General features: G+C 37.8%; 1 long non-coding RNA gene across 1 annotated transcript; it reads right to left on the reverse strand.

The window, feature by feature from the left end:
• LOC309622589 lies at nucleotides 1-24,705 on the reverse strand. Its single transcript, XR_014241006.1, has 2 exons — nucleotides 24,635-24,705; nucleotides 1-5,603 (listed from the first exon to the last, which is right to left on the reverse strand). It is a non-coding gene; the product is annotated as an uncharacterized lncRNA (long non-coding RNA).
• Between the last annotated feature and the right edge of the window lie 1,833 nt (nucleotides 24,706-26,538).

Raw genomic sequence — 26,538 nt, forward strand, 5'->3', positions numbered from 1 at the left:
TTCTATTTTCTTTTTCTTTTTTTCTTCTTCTTTTTTTTTTTTTTTGCCTTAATTCCCATTCTGGAAAATAGGAGAGATCTTTTTTTGTGGATTACTCAGTGCTTTGTTTTGTTCTTAGGCCTATGAAGATGGAGTCATGTTATCTTTATAGGAGCTATGTATTAAATATTAATCTTCAATAGTGGTTATACTCAGTTCATTTTAAGTAATTTCCTGATGAATGTTAAAAGCACACTTCTTAAACATTTGTGAATGTGCCTGTAAATGGAAGACACGTCTCTGAATAGAGAGAATAGCAAATTGCTCTATTCTTCCACTGGGGTGGACACAATTGAATTACAAAGTGAGACTGAGAAGCCAGTTGCAGATTTTATTTTAACACAAACAGAGCACTCTCACCTACCCAAGGCTGAGTACTACCAACTCTAACTAGGAGAATTGCTTCCATATAATACAAGTAGCCCTTGGGCATTAAGCTGGCAGTTCTGCAAAATCAAAGTAGTAGAATTCAAATTAATTTAGATACTCATTCCATTAAGCTGGGCTTCTTTAAAATGGAACTCCGTATGTTAATATTCAGTAGTAACAGTTCATTATCTCTTGTTCTAAGATGCTTTAAATACTCTTTACACAGTCTCTAGTTGTCACAGAAGGTTGACCAACAGAAATATTTCCCAAGCCTTTTTAACAGTGACAAGATATTACCTTTCTCTCAAAGGGCAAGGAGGGTCAATGGATGGATGCTGTGAATAACTCCTATAGAGGAATCTTCCTTCACTTGTTCTCTAGACTCAAAGAACAAATATTAAAAGAATCAATACAGTATTTTATAAAAGAATGAGCCTCTAGGGGCTTCCCTGGTAGCACAGTGGTTGAGAGTCTGCCTGCCAATGCAGGGGACACGGGTTCGAGCCCTGGTCTGGGAAGATCCCACATGCCGCAGAGCAACTGGGCCCGTGAGCCATAATTACTGAGCCTGCGCGTCTGGAGCCTGTGCTCCGCAACAAGAGAGGCCGCGATAGTGAGAAGGCCCGCGCACCGCGATGAAGAGTGGCCCCCGCTCGCCGCAACTAGAGAAAGCCCTCGCACAGAAACGAAGACCCAACACAACCATAAATTAAAAAAAAAAAAAAAAAAAAAAAAATGCAAACCTTTAAAAAAAAAAAAAAAAGAATGAGCCCCTAAAGTTATGGGCAGGATATGGACTGTGTTGTGACTTTGAAAATGCCATGCTTTGCCCCAGTAACCAATATCATTAGCTTTAAATTGTCCTCTAAGCTTAAATCCAGAGATTTTTCCCAAGTTTGTTTCTCTGAAAATTTTTCATTTGTCTAAAGTGGGAAAGACTCTTGCATTTTTATTTTAATAAACTGCTAAGAAGGCTGGAAATTAAGATAACATTGAGATCATAAAACCCAAAATCTAACTTAATAGTCTCAGCATGAGGGTGAATATTTTTTACAACAACAGTTCATTATAACTTCCCTGTCTTCAGGCTATTCTATTTGTTTGTTTGTTTGTCTTACTAAAGGGAACTAAAGATCTTATTTCTTTGCAGTTTGTTAGAAGAAAATAAGGTTTTGCATGATAGAAACACCAGAATAAACAGTGATTTAATTAGGTATTTAAGTATTTGCTAAAACATTATCTATTTCTCTCTCAAGTCCTACTTAAAAAATCAATTACTTCCTTTGAAAAATAGATTTTTTTTAATGTTTGTATGTGCCACAATTTCCGGTATGAAACTCAACTTTTTAAAAGTAAGAATCATAGTCAAATGGTCCATTCCATTTTTTCTTTCTTATTTTTTCTACCTTTCCTCTCAGTTCCTACAGTTCTCAACAGGCTGTGTATGTGTGCACCTGAGGGAAAAGACAAACATCTTTTTGGAATAAAGCTGTATGATACAATTTGCTGGCAGAAGTGGGAGGAATTCTCTCAGGCACACTCTTTTTTGACTCCCACCATCTTGACCAGAGCTTCTCTCTATCCATACTCCAATCTCATAATTTGAAAAGAAAAAGAAAACATTATTCCAGCTCATTCTGGCTTGAAATAGGCCTTTGAGAGGTATTTACAAAGAGTCATTTCCACGACAATATCAAAGCCCTCAATTTCTATTCCCTGTTATAAAGAGGAAAATCTCTCATTCAAGTGACCCTTCAGATCTGTATTTATCCAAGGTGTGAGATCAATGTGAAATGAACCCATAAAGTGGTTGGGAAAAACCAATGAGCAGGCCCTGGGATTCTTTCCTGGGATGTTAAGGGATTCCATGTAACCTCAGCTCTATTTGCATTAGTCCTTTGTTCAATATAGGAATTATAGAAAGCACTTTAGGTTAGGAAATTGAAACTTTATCTACTTCTATTCTAGATTCTTTTGAAAGCCCAGACACATCTGATAAAATAAAAACACATTTGTATAGGCAGGGGCACTTTTCTAAGAAATTAAAAAAATTCAAATAACTGGGGAATTTGATAGATTAGTATTTAAAGAACAGTCATATCTGTCCTCTTTTAAAGTCATTCTACTTCTGCATTGTTTTATAATCTTAAAATATTTTTAAAAATATTTTCTATAGTGCTAGAAACAGAAAACCTTTTTTTTTTATGGTGGGGTTTTTGAGTAGTAATTCTGCTTTTGGTACTTTTTTCAAAACACTGAAGATAGTAAAATGAAAAATAAATATGCTGAACTTAAAAAAATTTCTCTTTTTAAAAAGTTGTTTTGAGTTTCAGATGGGATTTCAGTCTTTTTCCTATTTTGTGGGAAAGATTTTGGCTTTTAAATTGCACAGCAAATCTAACCATCAAGGGCAAGAAAATCTTGGACGCACATTGAACTAATGCTGTAAATTCTCTTATATGTCTTCAAATACTTTGGAGAAATCTACAGGAGACGAGGAACTGTTTTTGTTTTTGTTTTCCCTCTTCCCCTTTTGGGAAGTAAAAAGTACTGTTGGACACAGAGTTTCATAATAATAACATAATTATTTTTGTTTTCTCACCAATGCCAGCGTGCTACTGGTAAGGTACAACGGTACTGAAAAGAAGTCATCTGAGAACTGAATTCTAACCACTTAAAAAATATCTCCTGCAGCCACCAACCCCCCCCAACCACACCGTTCCCTCTGCTTTGTAAAAAGCTATTTCAAAAATTTCTTAGCAGTGATACAGCTGCACAGAGTGAATTGATAAAATAGTAATTATATAATCATAACTAGATTAATATTAACTCCAAAGTCAATGTAATAAAATAATAAACTTCTGCAGTTTTATAACCTTAAAATATTTTTTTGTGTGTGTGAACTATCTCATTTTCCAAAAAACTGGGAAACTTTGGGCATATGACTATGTTACAAGGACAAGTAAAGTACTGTATGTTCTTGGAGTCCATGAGGCAAAATTCTTTGGCTGATTCCATTTGCATGGCTTGTGAAGAGCTGAATTCTTGTGCCTCAGTTTCTCTATTAAAAACATGGATTAAAAAAAAAAACATGGTTAAAGAAACCATTGGCTAATAAGCACAAATGTTCAAAGGTCTCAAAGTTGAGTTTTTCTTCTGAATTTGCAACTAGATGAGAGTGAGGAAATATGGGAGATAAGGAATACATTATAAAATGAAGGCCTGTGAAGTTTTCTTTTAGGTGAGCTGGTTAATGAGCAGACCTTTTCCCCTACATGTGGTCTGAGCAATTTTGCAGTCAGTACCTGGGACTGCAAAGCCCATGTGTGGTAAGGAATTTTTCATTTCAAGTGTCATGTTGCATCTTGCTGCTGCCATGCCACATTGCTTAACTTCGGAGATTTTATATATATATATATATATATATATATATATATATAAATAATATCTTAATCTTAGATTATGTTGGGCATAGTGGGTACTTGTTAGGCTTGATAATGATTTCTATCCCCTTCTATGTTGTACATATGATATTTTTATGATGTCTCTATTGTAAATATTTTCCTCAATGTATTTGAAATTTGCTTTGTAGTCAAAAAAGGAGACCACTTTACTGGGGACAGTGTGCTTAGTGGTGTGAAAACAGGTTTTGGAGTCAGGAATTCCAACGTGGATTTACTAAATATCCTTGGATAAGTTATTTAAACTTTCTGACTCTCAGATTTCTCATCTGAACATTGGAAGTAATAATGCACAATTCTCAGTTTTGTTGGGAGACAAATGAGATGAAAAAACATGCCTAGTGTGGTGCTTGGCATACAAATGATTTATTTTATTATTGCTGTTTTTAATAGAGGCAAAACTCTACTATATACTTTCATTAAAAACCTTCTTTGAAGATTTTTTGAAAAATTGAGTTGACTAAATGGAGTGACCCAAATGGATTAAGTTACCCAGTTTTTTTTTTTTTTAATGTAGATAGCATTAGTGATATTTTTGTCTTTCAAGCATTGATTTCATTTTTATCAGAATACTTGGACAGTGGATACTTTAGACATGTGTGAAAGAAATATAACCAACATTTTTTTCTGCATCTTAATTTTAGCTCATGCCTTCATTGGGCTGTTTGAGCTTCTGCCCACCTTTCCAGGGTTACATACAGGTTTGGGGGCTTATACAATACCAGAGCACAGGGATGGGAGTGGGCAAATTCTCTCTTAGTCATTGGTACACAAAAGTCACTGCTGCTGGGAATTCTTGGACAAAGATCAGGAAAAACTCCATTCTCCTTGCCAGGTCCTAAGTTAGTTGGCTATTTTCATAAAGCAATGAGTGAAAGATTCAGGATTTTAAGAAACAGACATTAATCTGAAGAGTTTTTATAGCAATGCCCCTTTTATTTTCCATTCAAAATAAAATTAAATAAAAATCGGATATTATCCATGCTCATTTCTCAATGTTTTACTCATGAAGTTTCATTTTTATTTCTTTGGTCTAAGCGACAAAGATGAAGCTTCCCATACCCACTTGATGCCTTGTCTTTGGAAAACAGACAAAAAAAAGTTTATTCAGAGTCAAGTTCAAAGAGCACAACCTACTCACTGCTTCCTTTTGAAAGTGAGGTGAACTGCCTTCCTTTTTAATATCTGAGATGATTGACAGGGATGACATTTAATTAGAATGTTTTCTTTCTCATTTGAGGCAAGCATCTTTTATTGTCTAGTGGAAATATTACCAAGTAGCAAGCTGTGGTAGCCAGCCTCCAAGATGGTGTCTAATAAGCCATACTTTGTAGTATTTTTCATCTTGGATATTCCTCTCCCACAATCAGTAGGCTTGACTGGTGTAGCCAATGGGGTCCTAGAGCAAATGACAGTGTACAACTTCTGAAGCTTGGTCATAAAAGCCACATTGTGGTTTCTGCCTTGTCTTCTCTTGAATCTCTTTCCTGGGGGAAGCCAGCCATCATGTTGGAAGAATCCTCAAGCAGCTCTATGGAGGAGAGTAACTGGGCCCTCCTGCCAAGAGCCAAGGTGAACTTGCTAGTCATGTGAGTGAGCCGTCTTGGAAGTAGATCTTCCAGACTCAGTCAAGCTATCAGATGAGCATAGTCTCAGTTGACGTTTTGACTCATGAGAGAGCCTGAGCCAAAAATGACACAGTTGAGTCACTCCCAAATTCTTGATGAACAGAAACTGTATGAGATAATAAATAGTCATTACAATTTAAGCCATTAAGTTTTGGAGTAATTTGTTATGCAGCAATAGATAACTAACACACAAGTATATAAAAGTTCTTATGAATATATACAAAGACTTTATTGATAATCCCTTACTTTTTCCCCCTCCCTTTGTAAATTATACACATTATCTTTTGGAAATGAATGGCTCAAGTTGTGTTGTCCTGCACTCTTCAAACGATAGTCCACATTTGTCAAGTTCATTTTTTTCCCCCAGAAGAGAGCACATGTCAAATGACTAAGAGTTTTAGTCAGCTGAGCAAGAAAGTCCAAAATTATCCTCTCTTTGTCCACATGCCTCTCTCAGTTCCTTCAAGTACCACTCTTGGTGGAAGTGGGTAAGTGGAACTCAGGAAAATTTTTGCTGTTTCTGTGCCAATTTGGTGGCGGGGGGGGAATAAGTATGGGAGATTCTGAACTGTCTATATTCTCATCTACTTAGGTCCACCACAGTTATGCCTTCTTTCCAGGAGTCATGCCGTAGTGTCATCTTTATAGAACCTTCCAAAATCTCTACTATTATCATCAACTAGGGGACTCATTTCCATTTTTATCTGTGTGTGTGCATGTGTGTGTGTGGGGGGGGGTGAGTGGAGGTGATAGATGTAGCATCTTCCTGTTTCTTCCAAATATTTTATCTCTACCCCAGATATTTTTATTTAAATTTTTAAGCATTTGAAAACCAAAGTCAGAAAGACTCTTAGATTTTTCTGCTTTTTGCCTTTTTTCACTCCTCTTTGTTTGAATGAAGTGAAGGGAAGAAGGGAACACTGGGAGAAAAAAAAAGGAGCATATTAATATTTCAAAAATATTATCCCAACACATTTGCAGCAATTAAAATAGGGGTTTCAAGTTTCATCTGGATATTACCCTAAAATTATATGTTAATAAAAGTTATCTGAAGGTGGGAATAGACATTGAGAATGAAATTTAAGGAAAGCTTAGAGACTTCTATGGGTTCTAGGTGTTTTGGAAAACTTGAAACATCTATTCTTAGGACCCCTCAAATAAAGTTTTTACAATAGTATAATTTAGATACATTTTAATATCACAATAACTATTGAATTCCTTTAAACATTCCACAACTTTAGGTAAGCTAGTTCTCAGTGCTATTTGTTGGATATGCAGGCTAGTGATCTTACTCATAAGTATCATGTAGAGAGCTGCTAAAATGCTCAGGTTCCACCCCAGTGATTCTGATTAAGACCGAATTGGCTCCATTTCATTTAAGGGTGTGGTCATTTTCATTACTCAAAGTACTTATTCACCTTTTGACTAATAGGTTAATGTTCTCGCAAGATGATTATGTTGAGTTTAGAATTAATAATAAAGGCAGAGAAAATGATGATTATTAACTGGGAGAATTTTGTCTTTTAGTAGTTTATACAGCAGTAAACAATTTACAGAGTACTGTGAGAAATCAACACAGAGGAAGTGGGGCCAAAGGGTGGGAGACACACACAGGATTCTGATGACACCAGCTATTTACCTGAAGCCAGTATACTCCTGGACTACTCAATTATATGAAACAGTAAATTCCTTTTTTTGACTAAGCCAGTTTGAGTCGGGTTGTCTGACATTTCAAACTGAGTCTCGACGGATACATTTCTCCACAAATGGTTGTTGAATTAATGCTTGAATGAAAGATTCAAGTGCGCATGGGGGGAGGGGAGCAAACAGTAGCCAACTCCTCCTGGTTTTTTTCTTTGTCTGGGAGGCATCTCTGTCATGCTGCACAGTTCCAGTGGCCACTGGTCACATAGACTATATAGGCATACTACCTCGTTTTATTGCTCTTTGCTTTATTGAGCTTCACAGATATTATGTTTCTTACAAATTGAAGGTTTGTGGCAACGCTGCATTGTCAGATGATGGTTGGCATTTTTTTTAGCAATAATGTAGTTTTTAAATTAAGGTGTGTATGTTTTTTAAAAGATATAATGCTATTGCACACTTAATAGACTACAGCATAGTGTAAACATAACTTTTGTATGTACTGGGACACCAAAAAAAAATTCATGTGACTCGCTTTATGGCAATATTCACTTTATAGCAGTGGTCTGGAACCAAACCCACAATACCTCCAAGGTATGCCTGTTATATGGATGGTGCTCCCCAGGAGGTGGGCAAAAAGGTAGCCTTGAGGGAAGGTGATTGTGGGATAAGAGAGAGAATCTGTGGTTCTTAGTTCTTGAACATGTAGACCCTGGAGTCCCATTTCCCAAAAGAGGGCAAGCCCTGTTCTTTAGATTCCCATGTGTTATGGATCTATTACTCTTCAGTGGTTACATTCAATTGTTTCTTCTTCCAGAAAACTCCAGAAGCATTTAATTTGGCTATGCTGAAATAGTATTTAGAATATGTGTATTTCTTAAGCTTAGGCATCATTACCATATATTTTATGCATAATTTAAGTAAATGTCAGATTATTTTTATTGTAAGTTTCATTCTATTAAAATACCCATTTTCCTGAGTCAATTCATAGTGACTCAGCCTTCATACTGTACTGTTCTGTAAAATGTTCGACTGGCTACAACTTAAAAAATTGGGAAATCCTTGCTCTATGTCCATGCATTGACTTGGGTTAAGTCTTTCCTACTGTTTTGGGGGGGGCATTGTTTTGTTTTGTTTCATTTCTGTATCCAGCTTCTTTGTGTACTTACTCACTGAGTGGTTTGAAGAGACACAGGGAAGAAAGCTGGGAGAAGAAAACTGGCCTCTTGTTGCAGTTTTTAAATTTAGTAGTATTCTCCCTCAACACAGCTTACCTCAGAAGTTGTCTCCTGGAATTCTGTGAACCCTATTGCTTTCAGTTTTTAAGTGACTGCTTTTGTTTGGCTGGCATAGGTCCAGTTGAACCAGCTCTCATCATAGTGCCCAGGACGTTGAGAAAAATATGATTTCTCTTTCCCTGTTTACAGAGAACGAACACACATTGCTCTGCACAAAAGGAAATTGCCAGTCTCTGAAAATTTCCCTTTGCGGTATCTAGTGGAGTAATGTAGGCAAGCAATTTTTGTGGGGTCTAAAAATACTTCATCTTGTAACACTTTTGCAAGTGACCAAATGTAAGCAATATGTTCTATACATTTTACAATTAAAAACCTAAGTCATCAGCCAAGATCGTTAGCTTTTTATTGAACATTTCTAGTCACCAAGCTTTGGAAGGGTAATCCTACTCTACATGGTAGAGGAAGGTACACAGTTCTGTGTAGTGGCCAGCATAGATACCTTCTCTCCTGAACTTCTCCTGCATTGAAATGCTCTATCTCCTTAACATTTCCTTAAGTTTTCAAAAAGAGGACAGCCCGGCATAAAATATTTTTCTGCTCATGACATCTTGCCAAAGGCTGCTGGAAGCATGAGCATCTCCAGAGGAAACTTCGTCAGTTAATAGGGAAACATTCGCCAACGTTACATTTTTCTATTTGTAGAACATTCACTACAAAGGGAAAAAATACTTCCCTATGTCTGTTTCTATGGTGAATACTGACGCAAGCAAATTATAGACAGAAATTTCAAATAAGAGACTCAAACACATAATGGATATGACTTTCTTTTTAGGAAGAAAAAGAATTGTCATCTTGAATAGCCACATTTAACATGATAGTGCTTTTTAAATCTCTCTTTTGAATTGTATGCCCCTCATGGAGATGTAGTAAAAATGAACTACTGCTTTTGTGTGTAAACAGGATAAGCTGATTTTGGAAGGGGCATACTGGACTTTGGTCTATGTCACAATACTTAGGGACCGATGGAAGTGTAGTACCATACAACATTTGGAATCAATGGGCTCACTGGGGACTTTGTGCCCTTGGTGTGACCCAGTTCATTCATATGAGACTTGATAATGACATTGACAATGGTAAAGAAAATTATCTTCTCGTTAATTTGGAGACAAGACATCTAGTTCCCAAAGTGAAACAGGACACTATAGAATCCCAGAAGAAATTTGGAACAAGTAATAAGGGGTTAGTCCCTTATTGCTCCACAGAATCAGGATGCATCAAATATTTACTACTGTAAAGTTTCATCTCTAAGTCTTAGTCTTGGAAACCGAAATGTGCTAATATCAAGATAGAGGTTAATTCAGCTAAGGGTTATTACTTCCAGACAATAAAACTGGGGATTTTATTTTGTAATTGCTCCTACTTGACAAACATAATGGGAATTAAAAAAAAAAAAAGCATTAATGAAATCAGAACAACAGAAAAAGTCCTATGAGTAACATCACATAAAGCAGATGTTTGTTTTAAAATATTAAAAGTGAAAAAAATATACAAAAATATGTGCAATAAGGTATCCAATTTTGTATATAATAAGGCATATCATGAATACACATACACAGTAAAATTATGGAAAGGCTTTAAGTGTTAACAGTTGTTATGTCTGAATAATGGTATTATGGAGGATTTTAAACCTCTTTTTTTTTCATTGGAGTATAATTGCTTTACAGTGTTGTGTTAGTTTCTGCTGTACAATGAAGTGAATCAGCTATATATGTCCATATATCCCCTCCCTCTTTGACCATCCTCCACTGTCCCCCATTCTACCCATCTAGGTCATCACAGAGCACGAGGTGAGCTTCCTGTGCTATACAGCAGGTTCCCACTAGCTATCTAGTTTACACATGGTAGTGTATATATGTCAATCCTAGTCCCCCAATTTGTCCCAACCTCCCATTCTGCCCCCCACCATGTCCACATTTCCGTTTTCTATGTCTGTGTCTCTATTCCTGCCCTGGAAATAGGTTCACCTGTAACATTTTTCTAGATTCCACATATATGCGTTAATATATGATATTTGTTTTTCTCTTTCTGACTTACTTCACTCTGTATGACAGACTCTAGGTCTACCCACGTCTCTACAAATGACCCAATTTCGTTCCTTTTTATGGTTGAATAATATTCCATTGTATATATGTACTACATTTTCTTTATCCATTTATCTGTCATTGGACATTTAGGTTGTTTCCATGTCCTGGCTATTGTAAATAGTGCTGCAATGAACATTGGGGTACATGTGTCCTTTTGAATTATGGCTTTCTCAGGGTATATGCCCCGTAGTGGGATTGCTGGGTAATATGGTAGTTCTATTTTTAGATTTTAAGGAACCGCCATACTGTTCTCCACAGTGGCTGTATCAATTTACATTCCCACCAACAGTGCAAGAGGGTACCCTTTTCTCCACACCCTCACCAGCATTTATTGTTTGTAGATTTTTTGATGATGGCCATTCTGACTGGTGTGAGATGATACCTCATTGTGGTTTTGATTTGTATTTCTCTAATGATTAGTGGTGTTGAGCATCTTTTCATGTGCCTCTTGGCCATCAGTATGTCTTCTTTGGAGAAATGTCTATTTAGGTCTTCTGCCTAGTTTTTATTCGGTTGTTTGTTTTTTTGATATTGAGCTCCATGAGCTGTTTGTATATTTTGGAGGTTAATCCTTTGTCCATTGCTTCATTTGCAAGTATTTTCTCCCATTCTGAGGGTTGTCTTTTCGTCTTGTTTCTGGTTTCCTTTGCTGTGCAAAAGGTTTTAAGTTTAATTAGGTCCCATTTGTTTATTTTTATTTCCATTTCTCTAGGAGGTGGGTCAAAAAAGATCTTGCTGTGGTTTATGTCAAAGTGTTTTTCCTATTTTTTCCTTGAAGAGTTTTATAGTGTCCAGTCTTACATTTAGGTCTTTAATCCATTTTGAGTTTATTTTTGTGTGTGGTGTTAGGGAGTGTTCTAATTTCATTCTTTTACATGTAGCTATCCAGTTTTCCCAACACTACTTATTGAAGAGACTGTCTTTTCTCCATTGTATATTCTTGCCTTCTTTGTCATAGACTAGTTGACCACAAGTATGTGGGCTTATTTCTGGGCTTGAACTATATTTCTGTTTTTGTGCCAGTACCATACTGTAGCTTTGTAGTATAGTCTGAAGTCAGGGAGTCTGATTCCTCAGCTCCGTTTCTTTCCCTCAAGATTGCTTTAGCTCTTTGGGGTCTTTTGTGTTTCCATACAAATTTTAAGATTTTTTGTTCTAGTTCTGTAAAAAATGCCATTGGTAATTTGATAGGGATTGCATTGAATCTGTAGATTGCTTTGGGTAGAAGAGTCATTTTCACAGCATTGATTCTTCCAATCCAAGAACATGGTATATCTCACCATCTGTTTGTGACATCTTTGATTTCTTTCATCAGTGTCTTATAGTTTTCTGTATACAGGTCTTTTGTCTCCCTAGGTAGGTTTATTCCTACATATTTTATTCTTTTTATTGCAGTGGTGAATGGGATTGTTTCCTTAATTTCTCTTTCTGATCTTTTGTTGTTAGTGTATAGGAATGCAAGAGATTTCTGTTGCATTAATTTTGTAACCTGCAACTTTATCAAATTCATTGATTAGCTCTAGTAGTTTTCTGGTGGCATTTTTAGGATTCTCTATGTATAGTATCATGTCATCTGCAAACAGTGACAGTTTTACTTCTTCTTTTCCAATTTGGATTCCTTTTATTTCGTTTTCTTCTCTGATTGCCGTGGCTGTGACTTCCAAACTATGTTGAATAAGTGTGGCAAGAGTGGATATCCTTGTCATGTTCCTGATCTTAGTGGAAATTCTTTCAATTTTTCACCATTGAGAATGATGTTTGCTGTGGGTTTGTTGTATATGGCCTTTATTATGTTGAGGTAGGTTCCCTCTATGTCCACTTTCTGGAGAGTTTTTATCATAAATGAGTGTTGAATTTTGTCAGAATCTTCTGCATCTATTGTGATGATCATATGGGTTTTATTTTTCAATTTGTTAATATGGTGTATCACATTGATTAATTTCCTTATATTGAAGAATCCTTGCATTCCTGGGCTAAATCCCAGTTGATCATGGTGTATGATCCTTGTAATGTGTTGTTGGATTCTGTTTGCTAGTATTTTATTGGGGATTCTTTCTTCTATGTTCATCAGTGATATTGGTCTGTAATTTTCTATTTTTGTGATATCTTTGTCTGGTTTTGGTATCATGGTGACGGTGGCCTCGTAGAACGAATTTGGGTGTGTTCCTCCCTCTGCAATTTTTGGGAAGAGTTTGAGAAGGATTGGTGTTAGCTCTTCTCTAAATGTTTGATAGAATTTACCTGTGAAGCCATCTGGTCCTGGACTTTTGTTTCTTGGAAGAGTTTTAATTCCAGTTTCAATTTCATTACTTGTGATTGGTCTGTTTATATTTTCTAATTCTTCCTGGTTCAGTCTTGGAAAATTGTACCTTTCCAAGAATTTGTCCATTTCTTCCAGGTCGTTCCTTTTATTGGCATATAGTTGGTTGTAGTAGTCTCTTATGATCTTTTGTATTCTTTGGTGTCAGTTGTAATTTCTCCTTTTTCATTTCTAATTTTATTGATATGCATCCTCTCCCTTTTTTTCTTGATTAGTCTGGCTAAAGGTTTATCAATTTTTTTTATGGGTTGATCATTTATTATATACAAAACCCCATGGTGAATAACTTAAATATATTGATAATATTTCTGCACAAGATGCCTTTATGAAATATTTACAGATGAAGAAATTGAGAACAAAATGAGTTAAGCAATGAACTAAGTTCATACAATGTGTGATCATGTTAGAATTGGTAAATAGGTAGTCTAAATATAGATTCTAAGACCTTAAAAATCATAGTTGGGAGAGTACTTGCATTCCTAGAGATTTTGTTAATATTTGTTTATATCTGTATCTATCTATATTTGTATCTATATCATAATCACTCTCTCCAACTGCTAATAAATTTTCAGATAATATAGAATATACTTCAACCTGGGTGGTTAATACACCAGAGCTCTTCTGTTAGCCAACCTTTTTTTTTTTTTCCACACACACACGCTGTATTTTATTTTTACAAGAGATAAATAAACTGACACCAAGCATTGTAAATGGATGACCACAACAAAAGCAACAATGATTGCAATTACCAAACATGAAACACTCATACTATGTCGTAATATTGACATTCAGTCCAGTAATCCTCCACTGTAACAGCTCCTTTACTTTGCAGTGAAAATTGATTTGTATATTTTTTGCCTCTGAGTCCTTGTAGGATTTTTTTTTTTTATTCAAACAGAAAGTCACAAAAATTATAATCATCCTTATCAGTTCACTCAGTCCCATGTAATTAATTTTTTTTTCATCTTGATCTTTTGTTAGCACTTTTATGAATTCATCAGTTTTCCATTAGAGTTCTGAAAATGTTTATTCATTCAGTTCAGCAGTATAGTCAGGTTTATCAATTTTGCTTATCTTCTCAAAGAACCAACTTTTAGTTTTATTGATCTTTGCTATGTTTTCTTCATTTCTATTTCATTTATTTCTGCTCCGATCTTTATGATTTCTTTCCTTCTACTGACTTTGGGTTTTCTTTGTTCTTTCTCTAGTTGCTTTAGGCGTAAGATTAGATTGTTTATTTGTGATTTTCCTTGCTTCTTGAGGTGAGATTGAATTGTTATAAACTTCCCTCTTAGAACTGCTTTTGCTATGTCCCATAGGTTTTGGATCATCACGTTTTCACTGTCATTTGTATCTATGTATTTTTTTATTCCCTCTTTGATTTCTTCAGTGATCTCTTGGATATTTAGCAGTACACTGTTTAGCCTCCATGTGTTTGTGTTTTTTACAGTTTTTTTTCCTGTAATTGATTTCTAATCTCATAGCATTGTGGTCAGAAAAGATGCTTGATATGATTTCAATTTTATTAAATTTTCTGAGGTTTGATTCATGACCCAAGATATGATCTATCCTGGAGAATGTTCCATGTGCAGTTGAGAAGAAAATATATTTTGCCTCTTTTGGTGGAATGTCCTATAAATATCAATTAAATCATCTGGTTTATTGTGCCATTTAAAGTTTGTGTTTCCTTATTTATTTTCTGTCTGGATGATCTGTCCATTGGTGTAAGTGGGGTGTTAAGGTCCCCCACTATTACTGTGTTACTGTCTATTTCCCCTTTTATGGCTGTTAGCATTTACCTTATGTATTGAGGTGCTCCTATATTGGGTGCATAAATATTTATAATTGTTATATCTTCCTCTTGGATTGGTCCCTTGATCATTACATAGTGTCCTTCCTTATCTCTTGTAACAGTCTTTATTTTAAAGTCTATGTTATCTGATATGAGTTGCTACTACAGCTTTCTTTCGATTTCCATTTGCATGGAATATCTTTTTGCATCCCCCCACTTTCAGTCTGTATGTGTCCCTAGGTCTGAAGTGGGTCTCTTGTAGACAGCATATATATGGGTCTTGTTTTTGTATCCATTCAGCAAGCCTGTGTCTTTTGGTTAGAGCATTTAATCTATTTCCATTTAAGGTAATTATCGATATGTATGTTCCTATTACCATTTTCTGAATTGTTTTGGGTTTGTTTTTGTTGGTCTTTTTCTTCTCTTGTGTTTCCCACCTAGAGGTTTTCCTTTAGCATTTGTTTTTGAGCTGGTTTGCTGGTGCTGAATTCTCTTAGCTTTTGCTTGTCTGTAAAGCTTTTGATTTCTCCATCGAATATGAATGAGATCCTTGCTGGGTAGAGTAATCTTGGTTGTAGGTTTTCCCCTTTTATCACTTCAAATATATCTTGCCACTCCTTTCTGACCTGCAGAATTTCTGCTGAAAAATCAGCTGCTAACCCAATGGGGATTCCCTTGTATGTTATTTTTTGGTTTTCCCTGCTTCTTTAATATTTTCTCTTTGAATTTAATTTTTGTTAGTTTGATTAATATGTGTCTTGGTGTGTTTCTCCTAGGGTTTATCCTGTATGGGACTCTCTGCACTTCCTGGACTTGGGTGGCTATTTCCTTTCCCATGTTAAGGAAGTTTTTGACTATAATCTGTTTGAATATTTTCTCAGACCCTTTCTTTTTACTCTTCTTCTTCTGGCACCCCTATAATTTGAATGTTGGTGCATTTAGTGTTGTCCCAGAGGTCTCTGAGATTGTCTTGAATTCTTTTCATTCTTTTTCTTTATTCTGCTTCTTGGCAGTTATTTCCACCATTCTATCTTCCAGCTCACTTATTAATTCTTCTGCCTGAGTTATTCTGTTATTGATTCCTTCTAGTGTATTTTTCATTTCAGTTATTGTGTTGTTCATCTCTGTTTGTTTGTTCTTTAGTTCTTCTACATCTTTGTTAAACATTTCTTGTATTTTCTTGATCCGTACCTCCAATGTATTTCCAAGATTTTGTATCATCTTTACTATCATTACTCTGAATTCTTCTTCAGGTAAGTTGCCTATTTCCTCTTTATTTATCTGGTCTTGTAGGTTTTTACCTTGCTCCTTCGTCTGTAACATTTTTTTGTCATCTCATTTTTTTTTTGATGGGTGGGACTGTGTTCCTGTCTTACTGGTTGTTTGGCCTGAGGCTTCCAGCATTGGAGTTTGCAGGCAGTTGGGTAGAGCCGGGTCTTGTTGCTGAGATAAGGACCTCCGGGAGACCTCGCTCTGATTAATATTCCCTGGGGTCTGAGGTTCTCTGTTAGTCCAGCAGTTCAGACTCAGTGCTCCCACCACAGGAACTCAGGCCCGACCCCCAGCCCATGAACCAAGATCCTGCAAGTCGTGCGGTGCGGTTTAAAGAAAAAAAAAAAAAGGAGCAGAACAATAACAAAGAATAAAAAATAAAATTAGAAAACTAACAGACATATTAGAAAAAATAAAAATATAAATGAAACAACAACCAGAAGGTAAAACAGAACCACAATAATAAAAAGGAAAAAAAAAGGGCCAGAAAAGGCCTTGGCTGTGGTGGGGTGGAGCTTAGGCTAGGGGCAGGGCTTAGGTTGGGGGTCTGGGTCTAGGCTTAGGGCCCATGCAGCAGGAAAAGGCCCTGGGGGTGGGGCTTAGGCAGGGGCGGGGTGTAGGCAGGGGCGGGGCTTATGCTCAGGACCCAGGGACGTGGGGAGCAGGGCTTAGGCTCAGTGTGACTGGAGGGAGCCCCAGAGTGCCTCTAGCCTCAGGATGCAGAGGATCAGGCCTGGGACCCCAGCAGGCTCAGTGGGGCCCGAGTGGGCGGGGGCAATGCTAGCTGCATTTCCCCCTGCCCCCGTCCTCCAATCCCCAAGGGTCCCTCCCCATTTGCCTCTACTCTTCCTCACCCCCCTCCCTCCCATGCCCCCAGGACCCATGCAGCCAGAGGGGCCTCAGAGGGTGAAGGACCAGGCCTGGGACCCCAGCAGGCTCTCCAGGACCCTAGTGGGCCGGGGAAACGCTAGCCACGTTCCCCTCCAATCCTCTGAACACCCGAGGGCCTCTCCCCATCCCCGTTGATCCCCTCATGGTGAGTGGGCGTCTTCAGGCATGGGAACCCCTCCCCTCCCCCAGCTGCCCCTCATGGGCACTGGTCCCATCCCGCCTCCACTTCTCCTCCTCCCTTGCTCCCCTGACATCCTACCCAGTCACTTGGGGGTTCCTTCCACCCCCTTGGGTGTTGAGGTCCCCCACCAGCATCTGGTAGGTGCCCTAGTTGTGAGGAGATGCAAACTCCCTGTCCTCCTACTCTGCCATCTTGGGTCTGCCCCCCAACCTCTTCTTTGTATATTACTATATTTTTCAAATTTTCTGCTATGAACAGTTGTTACTTTTATAATTAGAGGGAAAATAAATGCCAAAAAATAGCTAAAGTTTTATACAAAAATTTTAAATAATATTTTTTACTTAAAAGGAGCTATATTGTTTCAAGGGTAAAACTACCCAACATAGAAAACTCTAGTTGGATTACAGATTCTACATTACACTATTTCCTTATATAGCGTTTGCTACATTTTCTGGTTTGGGTAGATCCTCTTTTATTGCTCCACACCAACGTTTTTCCACTAGAGGCAATACAATATCTTTGCTTTTGCTGGTACCTTCCACTCTTCTCTCTGAAAATTGATGTCTTTAAGTTCCTTTAAAATGTGTCCAAAAACCATCTCCCTTCAGGAGGTCTTTTCTGATTCAACCTATCCCAGTTTGATTGCTTTTTAATGTAACTCTTTGGCTCTTGTGTATTTAATTTTTAAGGTAACTTTATGGCTGTTGTTATAATTCTTTGCAAATGATTTTCTATTGAAGCATCCTTCCGTATCTAGAGGATAAATTCTCAGAGTACAGCGGCTAGGACCTTGTGATTTTTGTTTCCTGTAAAACAACTGGAAGAGTGAATTTATGTTAATTAAGTGGCTGAAAATATATAGTAACAGGTGAACTGAGAATCCTGTGAGAAAAACTGAGCAAAGGCATCTGGTAAACTTCTGAACTCTTGGCTGCTGGTTGAATCAAGTCTCTCCTGAGCATGTCTGCTCAGCTGTGTTGATTACATCTAAACTATTGCAATACTGTGGGTTTGGAGGAAAAGGTATATTGGGTATATGCTCCTCATTTTTCATCATAGACTGACTGGTTTTCAGAGACAGGAACCTAGAAAGTTGGTCCAACTTCAGATTTCATAATGGCTTGCTGACCACCTTCTTAGACCCTAATTAATAATTTTCTATTGCTCCTCTACATTAGATAGTGTTTGGTAACTGAATATTGTGTTATTTTGAATTATTTTTATGTCTTCCCATTTCAGCTGTAAATTCAGAGTCATAGGGTTAGAGGATATTTTCAGTGTGAACAATTACCTATATTCTCTTAGACAGTCTTTATAATGTATAGATTGGAAGTTAGTTCTTTTCTACTAATATTTAGGAAGCTTTCTTTTTTAGTAGATCCTTTACTCACTGAAATGTGGTATTTGACAAAGTGTCAATATCAGCCAGAAAATTTTCAGCAGGGAGCTAATATGATGCTGGGTGCTTGTCCTTTCCAGGAATGTTAGTTTTGAATGGGAAATTCAGAGAACAACTGCTTTATACAAAAGAATAATCTGAGGGGAAAATTTGGGGGTTAGGGAAGGAAGTTACCTAATAGATGATTTTTTACTTCTACCCTGAGTAAGGTTTTTCTCCACATCCAACCAGATGTACTTATGCTTGTATCTCATGGATTTGCTGCTGCTGTGGCATTCTACTGGTGGTGAGGAACATGCCAGAATAACACCCACATTTGCCTCATCCAACCTAGATGTTTGATGTGAAACATGGTTCTTGGGGTGGCAGTTTGCAGCAGCTACATAAGCTGGTGGCATATTTCTTATACTCTCTTCATGTCCTGCTGTTAACTAAGCAGGAAGATAACCTGAAACAGTGGGAATTAGAAAGTTGTCCTTTGCTTGTGATAGAAGAGCCAAAGATGAAGTAGGCTCAAGTAGTCTGAAATAACTTCCTTGTTTTTGTTTTGTTTTATTCTGTCTTCCCTTTTTCTTCGGTAGTGATATGGCCATGCCTGCCTTCCAAGTTTTCAAAATCCTAGTAGACACAGAAAAACGTTTCTTCTCAGTTTTCAAACAGAAAGCTTATGAGCAAGTTAGAAATTACTGGAGCTCATCTCCTATGGTCCTTTCTGTAGTGAGTGTGCTTGTGCCCTCAGAGAATAGAGATGTAGAGGCATCTGACTCACATACATCTAACTCCAACCAGACTCTAGTCTGACCACAAAATACAGATGTTATGTTGCCATGTGGCATCTGCTGGACGTGCAATAGAAATCTTGCTACACTTTAAGCATACGTTTGCTGGCTGACCCTAGGCCCACTGGAATCTTCTTACAACTCTTCTTAGATATTTTTGGAAACCAAGATTCTCTGTATCAGTGACATAAAACCTGCAGGTGACATTTGCAAAGAAAGGATGGAAACAATCCACAGTGTAGGGGCCTGGACTCAGAATATTGCCTTTCTCCTCTTCTGGTTCTAAATCTAGTCCTTTCAGTTGCTGCTTAGTGAGAACTGCTTGTTATCTAAGTAACGCAGACCTTTCTTGCCAGGCAACTAAATAAATTCATCTTTGTTTCAAATTGATATTTGGCAGGTTTTGTTTCTCATTGTCTAACATGGGATAAGTGTAATTGGTCAATTAGATGGCAGAGACAGGGTTATGAATGCACAAGGATGTGTGACTTTAATTCCCATCATTAAAGTAATTGTACCTACTTCTGTGGACTGTTGTGACATCCACATAAGTTAGTACAAGTAAGTGCTTAGGACAGGGCCTGACCCACGGTAAAGTTTAGCTATTATTATTAATCCTATAAATTGGGAATATTAACATCATTTTCTAGTGTCTGAGGACAAATCCAAACTGCACCTGATAAATATATAGATTTCTGGAAACCACTGGTTATGAAATGAATGACGAGAGTCTTTAATCTGTAAATAAACTTTTAGGACTTTAAAAATTGAAATTAATACAAAAGTTATAATGCCAAATTCTTGAATAAGGGGTCCAGATATTAGCTACTATAAGTAGTTTCAGTCAGGAGGAATATTTATGAAAAATACAAAGCTCTCTGGGCCTTAAGTTATGTGCATGCATGTCAAAGATTAAAGGCAGGACAGAGGAATTCTCTATTTATAGGAAGGCCTATTAATTTGTTAACTGATTCAGTACCTGGGATCAAAATCAACAAGGCACCAAAACAGAAGGCAGCGTAAAAAGACTGAGATCTTCTAGTAAATTCACTTTAAAGTGGTGGCTTCCAGTAGCTAGTTGAAATGACTGGGAGAGCAAATCACAGTGTTGAGAGACATCAGAATGTTCTCCTCTTTGGTAAAGCTGTGCTCCACACCTGCCTGGCCTCCATGCTTCTGCTGGCTGTGACCCTCTTGCCTGCTCCGCTACACACCGCCTACTGCCCAGTTGGAGCATGCGCAACTCATAAGGGCCCTACGACCAGAATCACTGCGTGGAAGACACTGATAAAAAGTAATATTTATGGCCAGCCGTTCACAAATACACTAATAGCAGCACAAGTCAAAATTTTGCCAAAATAAGATTCTGCTTTATAACTTCAAGGTTACATGGATTTTAAGCTTAATTTTCTCCCTGCCTCTCATTTGATGAGTATGTGGTTGTAAACTTAGTGCCAGATGTCTCCCGACATGCCTCAGATGTTACTGTAGAAAATGAGTCTAAAGGTTACTCCTTTGTTGTATTTCTCAAGACTAATTTTTTTTCTGCTCCTTTGATGAACATTTTATTGACTTAGATTAGCTGTTCATAACAGAAGCACTGCCTAGTCTACTGGAGGAACACCTCGGGAATTTTACATCCCAATACCAGGAATAACAAAATAAGGAAGATAAGAAACCCATTTTTGAAGGGAAAGGCTGGCTGCCCCAGTGAATTAGTTTTGGTTTTGTGCTGTGAGACTTGTTTGGGTCAAAGTTCTTACTAAGAAAGCAAAAGGACTGGTGCAGAGAAAAAATAGTAAAATAATTCTTTCCATATTTCCCCTCTGTGATATTCAGAACTACTTCATAAAATGAAGACGTGCTTAAATACATGACTTACTTGGCTACCATTGTGTGAATATCCCCAAGTAGTCTCTTTTTTACTACTTTAATCTCTATAAGCTATAGGTTCAATTGGAGTTCCTTATCTTAACCATAAAACACAGAAAATGATTTAAGTGACTATATCCTCAGTCCCATCAAAGATGCATAGGAGAGAAGTTTGTTCATTACAAACAGTGGGTGTCATAGCCAACAGGGCTAAATTCTCTCAAAACTGGCTAAAAATCACTGATAGACATTCAGGTCTACTGTTGGATAAGAACTATAGGATACATGTTATGGTCAACAAAAGGCTAAGGGTCAAAAGCCTTCAGAGCTGGAAATAGTCAAACCAATAGTCAAACAAAAATTCAAGATAACGCCTCCCTCAACTCTCAAGGTTTTTTGTTGTTGTTTTAGACAGCAAAATCAAGCTATAGGATGATTCCTCATAATCCTTTGTAATAAATTCCCTTCCCTCACCTCCAGCTACCAGCAACCATGGATCTGATTTTTTGCCTAGTTTTTTCCTTTTCCATAATATCATATAAACGGAATCATTCAGTATGTAGTTTCTTGAGTCTGACTTTTTTCTCTTAGCGTAATGCTTTTGAGACTCATCCATGTTGTTGCATTTATCTGTAGTTCTTTTTTTAAATTGCTATGTGGATGTAACATAATTTATCTATTCACTAGTTGATGGACATTTTGGGTTGTTTTAGCTTTTAGCATTTATGAATAAAGTTGTTGTGAATATTCATATGCAGGTTTTTGTGTGGACATAGGTTTTCATGTCTCTAGGATAAATACCTGTAAGTTTAACTTTGTAAGAAACTGCCAAAATGTTTCCAAAGTAGAATTCCCATCAGCAATATTTGAGTGTTCTAGCTGCTTTGCATCCTCATCAGCATTTGGTATTGTCATATGTATTTTTTTAACTTGAGCCAATGTAATAGGTGTGTAGTCGTATCTCACTGTGTCTTTCAAGTTTTCATAGTTAAGTTTATAAGATCAGTTTTGAATTGCACATCAAATAATCTAAGGCATGTCAGACATCAGAAGGACAGATTCTATTAGCCTTGGACGTTGGCTCTTTAGCATGTTCTCCTACCGATGTTGCACCACTGGGCTATCACTAATCATAAATTATAACTATGCAATACCTAGGCATACACAGATTCAGCAAGCACAGAATCTTTGCTTCCTAGCCAGTTAGGATCCTTCTATCATAGGATTTATAACAGAATCACTAGAAGCTTTTTGCTCCTTTTGATTTTTTTTTTTTTTCCTTCACACAGTGTGTCAGGGAAATGCCTACCAGGGGAATATTTCTGCTCATTATCTCCAAAATGGAAAAGTAGCCAATTATTTTCTGCAGCCCTCCAAGCTAGCCTCACATAGAAAATTGGCTCTTGCCACAGTGAGAAGGGAATAAAATAAAAGTTTCTGGAGCTACAGCAGCAACTTACTTTTCATTTTTGCAGAAGTTGGGCATCTTTCCTCTTGCCTTTATTGTGATTATTTGTTGGGCCTGTGATCACTTGCTGTTGTTTGTCTTCCTCCTGCTGATACTAAGTTTTGACATGGATAGAGGCCCTCCCTCATCCTCCCTATGTAGTTGTGGTATGAGTGAGATGGAGTGAGTGGAGCTCTGGTCCTTTTCTTCCAGCTTTGACTAGACCAGAACCTTCTCTGTTACACAAACATGGCGGGTCCTTCATGACTTTATGACTCCCCCCACCCCACCCCCACTCCCCACTGCTTTTGCTCTCCTTCTCTGCCTGCAAAATTCCTACTTGTCCTTCAAGATCAGATCAAATGTCACCTCTTCTATGATGCCAGATTCCCTGAGACCTGTTAGTCACATCCACTGAACTTTGCGCTTGTTTTGTTTGAAGACTTATCACATTGCCTTGTGATTATCTGTTAACATTTCTGTATCTCTCCTAGACTCTGAACTCCTCTCAGGCAAGAACCACATGTTAATCATTGTTGGCTTAACATATAATACACACTCAATAAATATTTTTTGACTGACTCTAGATTTGCAGTGCCGCTTTTTTAAATGCAGAGATTTTCTTCAGCTTAGAAAAGGAATGATAGAAGCATCTGCTAAACAGAAATTTTTGTTGAGTAAAAGCCGTTCATATATTGTTTGGCAAAGTGGTAGTTATAAGATTTGATTGATCTCTGATAGAACTGGATTCCTCTCACCCTCACCCAATCAATGTAGTTATAAACCTCATATAATGGGAAAGAAAAATCAAAGAATTAAAAGAATTCTGTGATTCTTATCTCCATTATTACACTACGATATGTATATTAGTAAATGCTTTAGTCGTGTCAGCAAAATGTTAGGCCTTGGGACTAAACAAATAGTTGTTTAGTATGAGTATATCCCATGCAGTATTTGGGACATACTTATACTAAAAAATGTTTCCTGTTTACCTGAAATTTAAATTTAATTAGGTGTCCTAAATACTGTCTGCCAACCCTAGCCAACATGAAACCTCTTTACCTCACACAGTAGAATGAATGGTAGGGAATAAGTGCTCTTGGAAGTTAGTTCTGAAATATGTAATGGACAATGCTGTTATTCTCCCAGATTTGCCAGTAAAGGCAACTTAGTTGGATGACCATCTTAGCTAGCATATGATGCAAGACCAGGAAGAGAACTGAGCTCAGAAAGCAGTGAAGTCACTGACCCTGTGGCCATTTGGGTCATGGAAAGGTCTGTAACTACAGTAAATTAAAGAATGCCACATATTCCGTGCTACTTTTCTCATTGGGAGGAGAGGTCTATTGCCTTCTGTTTGAAGGTGGGCAGCTCTGTAACTACTTTGACCAACAGAATAATAGCAGAAGTAACACTGTTCCAGTTTCTGAGCTTAGGCCCTAATTGTCTCTCAGTTTCCACTTCCTGTCTCTTAGAATCCTCTTTTTGGGAGCTGTGAGTTCTTTATACAAGAAGTCCATCTTCTCTGACACTGCCATGCTAGAGAGGCTTTGGGCGGAAACTTTTGTTGACAGATCCTGCTAAGCTCACCCTTCCTGCCATCTCCGTCAAGTCACGTGAGAGTGAGCTGTTGTGGACCCTCCAGACCCTGAAAGTTGAATATCACCAAGTGAACCCCTTCAATGGCACATGGAACTAAAGAACCACCCAGCTGATCCCTGCCTGAATTTCTGACCCATGACATCTGGAGATATGATAAAACGATGTCGTTTTAAGTTGCCACATTTTAGAAGGTTTTATAAACCAGCAATAGATAACAAGAACAGTGAATACAAATAGTAAGTTCCTTGACCTGGGGGTGACTTTTAGTCAAGAAAGGAGTGCCTTTGATCATTGAGTATTCAAATCTTTCCGTTTGCTTGTTTGGTTGTTTGTCAAGGAGATCTTGCTTGGAGTAGAATCTTACCTAGAAAATTACATGTAATAAAGCTCAAAGCTGAGTCATAGCTAGGAGTCCAAAGTGACATCTTCTTTGTCCTTCTCTTGTCCCCAACTCCCCAGAGGTCCAGAGATGTTCTGCAGTCCCACTGAGAAGGATTACAAAATATGCCTGAGACCTAACGTGAGAGGCAGGTTAACAGCAAGAAAATGTGCAAACCTGGGACTAGATGCAGAGGAGAGTGACGTAGGGGAGCAGAACCGTCAGTATGAAATAAAGCCGTGTACCAGTGTGCGGGGGCGGCAAGATGTCCAGCTGAAATGACTAACAGCGGCACTTTCTGTCGTGAGGAGGCTTTCTGCAGGTAGAGGGGAAGGCTGAGAAAACGCAGAGGGAGTCTGAGAACTGCCCACAGGGAGTGTAATGGGAATCCCAAAGGTGAATGATGCAAGAAGGGAGCTGACGCTCTGACCCAAGCCACCCAGGGCCAGAAAACTTTACTAATTCCTTAGTGAGGAGAGATGAAATGAGACCACACCTGGGTTACATATACTGTAATCAGTGATATTTATCTAACTTAATCAGTGATTTGTCACGAAAAACTGCTTCTAGTTTTACTTAGGTTCTTTTTAAATAAGGTTGTTTGTTTTCTGAAATATTACACATAAGATCTCTGTTTAGATATTGTTGAATGAGAAGTACCCAAACTTGGGTGGTCTCAGAAGATTACCTAGTTATGTTCTTGGTACCTAGGGAGGAACCAAGTTTGAGTCAGCAAGGCTCCTGAAAAACAGATGCTAGTAAGAAAACAGACGCCTAAGGGAGAGACTTGCCCAGGTTGGGCATTGCCAGCTAACATTTTCACACGTGTAGCTGTTCAGAAAACCCCTGGTTTATTTTAAATGAGGCACACTGCCTTAGAAAGATGCCGTCCTATTTTAGAATTAAAGTCTAGCATACTTTATTCTGTATATACTTGAAAAATAATTTTATTTAATGAATATGTATGATGATTATAATAATTCTTTAGTTATATTACATGAACCCTCTTCCAAGCAACTGCAAATGCTTTTAAACAAGCCACTTCTAAAAACCATCACATCGCATTGCTCCATTGCATGCAGCAGCAGTCAGAGAAGCTCTGACTTGGCACGTTACTGTATTAACTTAATAGGCGGAGTGAATCCCTAGGTCAGCTGAGGTGGGCCCCTTGGAGGGCCTTACAAGAGTTTTATTAGGGAACAAAGAGCACATATAAAGTCTTGGTAGTATTTGTACCCTGGTTTCATTCATAATATACATTTACAGCCTGCAAAGCTAATGCTTCCTTCAGAGCCAATAATGCCGCATGTTGGAAATCAGTTCAGCAATCACTCAAATTTATTCTGAATGTATAATGCTGACCATATAACAACAGAAAAATAGTCATGAAGTGCTCTCATGGCATGGTCCGTTATTATAACAATAGCTCAGTGGCTTGACATTTTCAGCAGTAAAATATCCAGGCATCTGAACTGCAAAAAAAAAAAAAAAAAAAAAATCACAGCAATTTTTAGTCATAGCAGCAAAAACGTATCTGTAACTGTAAGATGATCTTTTTGCCTGTTAACCTTCCTGCCAAAGTGATTGCTCCCCGGCTGGCTTGTTTGATGATGAAGTGAACAATTTTGGGACATCTAGCAAGTCATTGTGTCTTTGAAACTCTCCAGGGCAGGAGTGGGCAATTATTTTGACTTAAAGCACAACTTAGTATGTTTGGCTGAACTCAAAGAACCCCTTGTGGGGAATGAGCCCTTCTTTGCTGATGTCGGAACACACATATCAGAGCTAACAGCAGTAATAACTCTATGAGTTTACAGGAACCGTGTTTCTGGACTGATTGACTCTGTTCCTCCTCCTCCTACCGGTCTTGTCTGTAGAGGGCCGCACTCTTCTTGTACCTCAGCCCTTCATCAAGACACTTGGCTCTGTTCTCAGTGAGAGAGGACTAGTTGCTGTGTTGTAGACATCTTTTCACTTTCATCGCCTGTCCTCTCACACGTGCCATGATACCCAAGGGCCACAGGGTGAAGTGGAAAGACGCTAGATCTAGAGTCAAGAGGCCCTGATTTCATATCCTCGCA

This window comes from Balaenoptera borealis (assembly GCF_965194805.1).
Source record: "Balaenoptera borealis genome assembly, chromosome: 2".
NCBI lineage: Eukaryota > Metazoa > Chordata > Mammalia > Artiodactyla > Balaenopteridae > Balaenoptera > Balaenoptera borealis.